Raw genomic sequence first — 6,546 nt, 5'->3', positions numbered from 1 at the left:
GTCAGACACATGCGTCTGACGAAGTGGGTATTCACCCACGAAAGCTTATGCTCCAATACATCTGTTAGTCTTAAAGGTGCCACAGGACTCTCTGTATGAGGAGCTGCTCCCCCATCCACCTCCTGTGCATCCATAGCCCCTCTGAACCTAGATGCCCTCCTCGCACTGAGCCCCACCCTACCTGCATCCGGACCCCCTTCCCCGAATTCCACCCCCTGCATCCGGGCCCCAGTCTGCCTCACAACAGAGGCTTAATTCATTATTAGTTCCGGTAAAAGATCCTTAGATGGAAGGTGTTATAGAAATGCAAAGTAGTATTACCATTACCTTATGATCCCCTGTAAGATAGTCAATTTCAACCTGAGAGAAAGCAGTTCCATAAACAAAATATTCAAATGGTCAATCTTCCCCTTTATCCCAGTCCATATTTGTAACATGGCCTCTGATGGAGGAAACAAAGTTTTTTGGTAAGACTTCTGTGAGTTTTGGAAATACTGTATGTCTATGTGAAACTTATGAATTCTGGTTGATTTTATGAAAGTGTTGTATCACTGTATGTGTCAGTGTATAAAAAATCAGCCAGTTGCTGCCAGTCACATATCTCCCAGCCCAGGTCATTAACCTGAATAGCCTTCCATTCAAATGACAGCACATTTGAACAATGGAATGATGCTGCGTAGGGGAAAATCAGTTCTACACAGGTTGTCTGCAGGTGGAATGGTTGGAGCAGTGAAAAATACCCAGCAGAAGAGAAGGAAAAAAGAAACAAAGTGTTGGAACTGGCTTTCAAAACAAAACAAACAACAACAAAAACCCAGACTCTGGAAGATTCAGGGAACACAAAGGATGATGTCATGAGTGAGGGGAACCTTTTGACTGCTTGACCTGGCCAGACTGCTTGTTGCAGGAATCAGAGGAGACTTCATGAACAGGAAGAGAGGATGAGGACAGGGAGTGGGGTCCACAAGATGCACCAAAGGCAGTGACCAAAACTCAAAGAATGCTCAAGAGTAGCGAGGACTCTGAAGGTGGGAATTGTGTACATGTGTTTCTTATTTTGCCTAGATCTGTGTATTTCCTGTACTTTGTCTATAAGTAAACGAGTGATGATTGGTTTAGAAATTCTACAAAGTCTGTTTGATTTGCTTCAACTGTCATATGACCCCAAAGGGTTAAACTAAAAACCAGGGTACCCATCAGGGTGTTGCTCTGGGGAAAGTGTGCTTGAGCCACTGGAGTATCTTGCGAGCTGAACCATAGGGATCCATTCCTAGGGAAAATAGGGAATTTTCCTCCAGGGCAGATTGGCAGGGGTCCTGGGGTTTTTTCGCCTTCCTCTGCAGCGTGGGGCACGGGTCACTTGCTGGAGGGTTCTCTGCACCTTGAAGTCTTTAAACCACAATTTGAGGACGTCAATAGCTCAGACATAGGTTAGGGGTTTGATACAGGAGTGGGTGGATGAGATTCTGTGGCCTGCGTTCTGCAGGAGGTCAGACTAGATGATCATAATGGTCCCTTCTGACCTTAAAGTCTGTGATTCTGTGATTCCCTAGAAGTGGCACCAGATAGTGAGTCTGTGCCCAGGAAGCGTACCTGAGAGGTCAGAGACTGTGACTGAAGCCTGTCCAGACCCAAAGGAACCTAGAAACACACAGATCCAGCATGTGGGTCCAAACACAGTTGCCTGTGTCACAAGAGGGAACTCAGCCAGGACTCTGACATCTTTTATATTAGCACAAATGTAAAATACCAGTAAACTGGATTTTAACAATTGTCAAAAAATTACACAAGTAATTATTTCAAAGTCTGTTTGCATTAATACATCAAATGCAAGTGGATATAATGTCCCAGGCATATACAAGTAATAGGCATGTCCTGTGGGCACCTCCTCTATAGCCAAGCACCCTTGAAATCCCGGATTTCCTATTCATTTGGATGAATGGTCCATTCAAAACTACTGCGACACATGCATAGTCTAACAGCCCTTGACAGGGCAAATACATGGTCTAATCCACCACAGTGGGAGTGAGTACTGCCCAGGGGGTTCAATAATGGCCCTTCAATTTCACCCTAGGGGTTTATAAGAATGAAAAGATCCTTCATTTTGACTAGGGAAAAATAGTAAATGCTTTGTGTACATACTAAAAATAGTTTATAGCAAATCCTTTCCCTACCCCCCCAAAAAAAGAGAGACATAAAAAAACAACAATAAGATAGGTTAGTGGATTCACCTAGTAAAAAACCTACATGTTGCTTGGAAAGGAACAAAGAAAGGTTGAAATTGTCAAGGGGGCAGAATTAAAGTAGCTTAAGTGTAATATGTCTTACACTTAAGTGTTTTCATTTCTTGCACTTTTAATCATAACCTTGAATTTTCTGGCTTTTTAATGTTTGCTTCTTGCTAACAACCTTCTTGTAAGGGTTTTTTCCCCAAATCTTAACTATGTTTGTATATGGGAATCATAACTAAAGTCCACTGAAAACTCCTGAGACTTATGTTAAGTGACTTTGAGAATGATCATGTGCTTTCTGCACAAGCAAAATTCCCACTGAAATCAATAAGAATTTTGCCTTCATAGGGATTTCAGGGTTTGGCCTTTTATATTACAACCCTTTTTTGTATTAACTTTTATTTATGCATCTACATGATCTTTGCATGGAGTCTCAAATTGGTTACTACAGCCAAGTAGAGCTCTTCATCCATAACACGGATGTAATCACGGTATAGTTTTACCAGTGACATGTTTAACGCCAGTCAGGTGCATGAGGGGATGACCCACTGGATCCCAGGAAAGCCGTTCTGTGTCTACAGCCTGTTTAGTAAAAAAAATCACATTATCTTCACACTGCAGTCTGAACCCTTGAACAGAGATATTTAATTAACACCTATTTGTTATAATTTAATACTAAGTGCAGAATAGGGGACCATCTGAACACCTGAGAGCTCAGCTAAATTCAAATATGGATTTGAAATACTCACACAGATTAATAAACAAGCTATTTTAATGAAAATCCACTTTTTATGCACTTACACCTTTAACTGTTGATTTGGAAAAAAAAGTTATGCCAAATGGGTCACAGAGGTCACTGATCTACACTCTTCTACAGCACCACAAGAGTGAAGGAGACGATGCATGGATGAAAACTCAGTATTTTACCACCAATGTCTTCAACAACAGACAAATAACATCATTTGTCATATTATATAGGATTCCAACAAACTCATGTTTAGAGCATTTACTATATGATCCAAATCTCACTCATTAGAGGGGGGGTAGGGCTATCCCTTTATTTACACACAGCTATGAAAAAAACAAGCTTGCATGCCCTCTGTTGGTGAATTTTCACCAACATACTTTGTGTCTTATTTCTCAGCACAATCACAATTATCCAAACAACACTTACCCAAAAGCATTGTTGTCCCTCCCCACTCCAGCTGTTTCTGCAGTCAAACAGATAGATGCCCCTCCCCACTTTAGCAGGTTTCAGAAACATCATTTAGTTTATCTGAACCTTGATTACTGGAGGGTTCATGTAAACCTTGAGATTTTTTTTTATTAGAGGCTATGCTGAATATCATTGTCTAGAGCTAAGAAAAGTCTGTTACACTCTAATACTAGCATTATTTGGTGTTTTAATTCTTCTAAGCACTCTTCAAACCAATCAATGCTCAGAGCTCCCCTTGAAATTGGTAACACAGGTAAGTATCATTAACATTATTATACAGATGGGTAAATGGCATCACAGAGATGTTGTGACATGTTCAAGTCCACATATTAAGCCAATGGCAGAGGCGATAAGAACCCAGGAGATACTGGCTTCCAATTCCATGCTCTTTTGATTTTTGAATTCTTACAAGGTTAAAAAGCCATCATAACTCTCCTTAAGGTACACATGTGGGACTGTAGTCAGAATTCTTAATGATCTGCATAATCTCACTGACCTGGTACATTTATGAATGTCGAGATATTTTGGTTTGGAAGTCCTCTAGGGTGCTCACGCATGTCTCTGGTATATCGCAATACCTACACTGGGATACTGACAGGAAGACAAGCAATGATTATTTCAGTACCGTTTTTAGAGATTTATATTTATTTCTTTTGAAAATTGAAAAGAGTTTGCAAATTATGACAGAGTCTGAGATATTTAAGTGGAAAATCCTATAATAACTTTAACTATTTAATGATTTGAGCAAATTGTGTAAAGAGCTTGTGCATAATTGTGGAATATATATGTACTAGACCCTTACTCCTTGTGAAGGTATAAGGCATACCATTCCTCTGGGGTCAGATGCCTGCAGCTGACTGATTAGCTCCATCTACTGCACCTGAGAAACAGCTACAATTTAATTAGCTGATTCTTATAAAAGAGGGCAGCAGGAACTGGAGGGAGAGACTCTGACATGCTCCAGAAAGCTGAAGGACCAGGGGCAGTACTCCTAATGTATTGCTACTGGAACTATTACAGAAAAGAATTGTTCTGGAAGCCAAATCGACAGAATGGAGACAGAACATGTGGAGTCCTTTATTCCTGAGACTCTGAGGTAAGAGCCAGGAAATTTTGGTTATTGGAGTTATTGGAATGAGGGACAGACTTGGGGAAGGGAGTACTCAACCTGCACAGACTTCTGAGGGAAGAGTCTGCAAGGTATTAATTTTGTTTGTTAAGAAGGCTTAAATAAAACAACTAACCCTGCTGGAAACTGCTTCCCTGGATTCCTTGAGCGAGCTCAGACAGAATTAACCCAGGGATTGAGCTGACTCAGCAAGAGCAAAATTGGACCTGGTAGGAGGAGAGCTCTATAAAATAGGCCATAATCCTTTTACATTCCTGCATAAACCAGCTGTGCACTGGGCTCACAAAACCTGAGTACAGCTGAGGCTGAAGCAGAAGAGGGATGGAGGGATTTTGCATTCATTCCACCTATTTGGTTTGTGCAACTACTCAGGGGACAACAAGCAGCAGTCTTTCATGGATCCCAGTCACCTTCTTTCTCTGAACAGAGCCTGTTTGGAGTTAGTGACAAGCAGACTATCAGCAACAAAAACTAACATGGTTCTAAAAAGACACCCGTCATGCTTCTTCCATCATACATCTTGCCCTGTCAGCCAGATAGCAAATTTGACAGTAATGTCAGGAGCCACATCAGAGCTGATCAGGAACCAGCAACTACCTTAGAGAGCTGCCTTGTCCCGCTGCACTGGGCTTGGTCTCATATCACTTTAGTCAAATGGGTGTTGGCTATAGCCACTCATGGCCATCCCATACACTTCCACACCCTCCTTCCTACCCACCTCCTTGCCCCATTCTTCTTCAGGGAACTTTCTCATGAGAGTCTATTACAAAAACAAGCGACCTTGTTACTTCATCTAAGACAGGTGTTCTCAAACTGGGGGTTGGGACCCCTCAGGGGGTCGCAAGCTTATTCCCGGGGGGTCACAAGCTGTCAGCCTCCACCCCACACCCTGCTTTGCCTCCAGCATTTATTATGGTGTTAAATATATTAAAGTGTTTTTTTAATTTATTAGGGGGGTCGCACTCAGAGGCTTGCTGTATGAAAGGGGTCACCAGTACAAAAGTTTGAGAACCACTGATCTAAGAGTAGTAGAAGAGATTCCACAGAAGTATAGAGGAAGAGGTTTCTGCTTGCTGTACTTTCTTACTCTGAAGAAGAAAGGTGGTCCTTGTCCTATCCTAGACCTGAGGAGACTAATATATGATTCAGGATGGTTATATTTGCCTGTCACTCAGTATCTTCAGGCTCAAGACTGGTTCATGGCTCTCAACTTGCAGCATGTGTACTTCCACATAGCCATCCATCCACCCAGCCTACAGGAAGTACTTGAGTTTCACAGAGGGACCAAACCATTACTAGTACAAGATACTGTCATTCAGACTCTCCACAGCACCAATAATATCAACAAAATGCCCTGCAATAGTAGTGGCCCGCTTGAGAAGACAAGACTTTCACATCTCTCCTACTTGGATGACTGGCTGATCAGAAGCAAGTCACAACAGGAGCCATCAGCAAGTAGGGTTGCCAACCCTCCTGGTTTCGCGAGGAATCTCCTGGAATCAGGCCCTATCTCCCAGAGGCTACTGATGTCAAACCAGGAGATTTTAGGCGCTAAAAGTCCGGTGATGCAGCGGGGCTAAAGCAGGCTTCCTGCCTACCCTAGCCCTGTGCCGCTTCCGGAAGTGGCCGGCATGTGCCTGTGGCCCAAGGGCTCTGTGCGCTGCCTCCGTCTTGAGTGCAGACTCTGCAACTCCCATTGGCTGCAGTTGCCAGCCAATGGGAACTTCAGGGGTAGAGCCTGCAGGCACAGGCAACACGTGGAGACCCCTGCCCCCCTTCCCGCCGCCTAGAAGCCACTGCTAGAGGGATGTGCCAGTCGCTTTCGGGAGCCACCCAAGGTAAGCACTGCCACTTCCTACCCCCAGCCCAAAGCCCGCACCCAAACTCCCTCCCCAGAGCCTGCACCCCCTCCTGCACCCTAACCCTCTTCCCCAGGCTCAGCCTGGAAACCCTCCCACACTCTGAACCCC

The sequence above is a fragment of the Terrapene carolina genome, unplaced genomic scaffold (genome assembly GCF_002925995.2).
Source record: "Terrapene carolina triunguis isolate 2854851 unplaced genomic scaffold, T_m_triunguis-2.0 Scaffold62, whole genome shotgun sequence".
Lineage (NCBI taxonomy): Eukaryota > Metazoa > Chordata > Testudines > Emydidae > Terrapene > Terrapene triunguis.
This window is presented reverse-complemented; position numbering follows the sequence as displayed.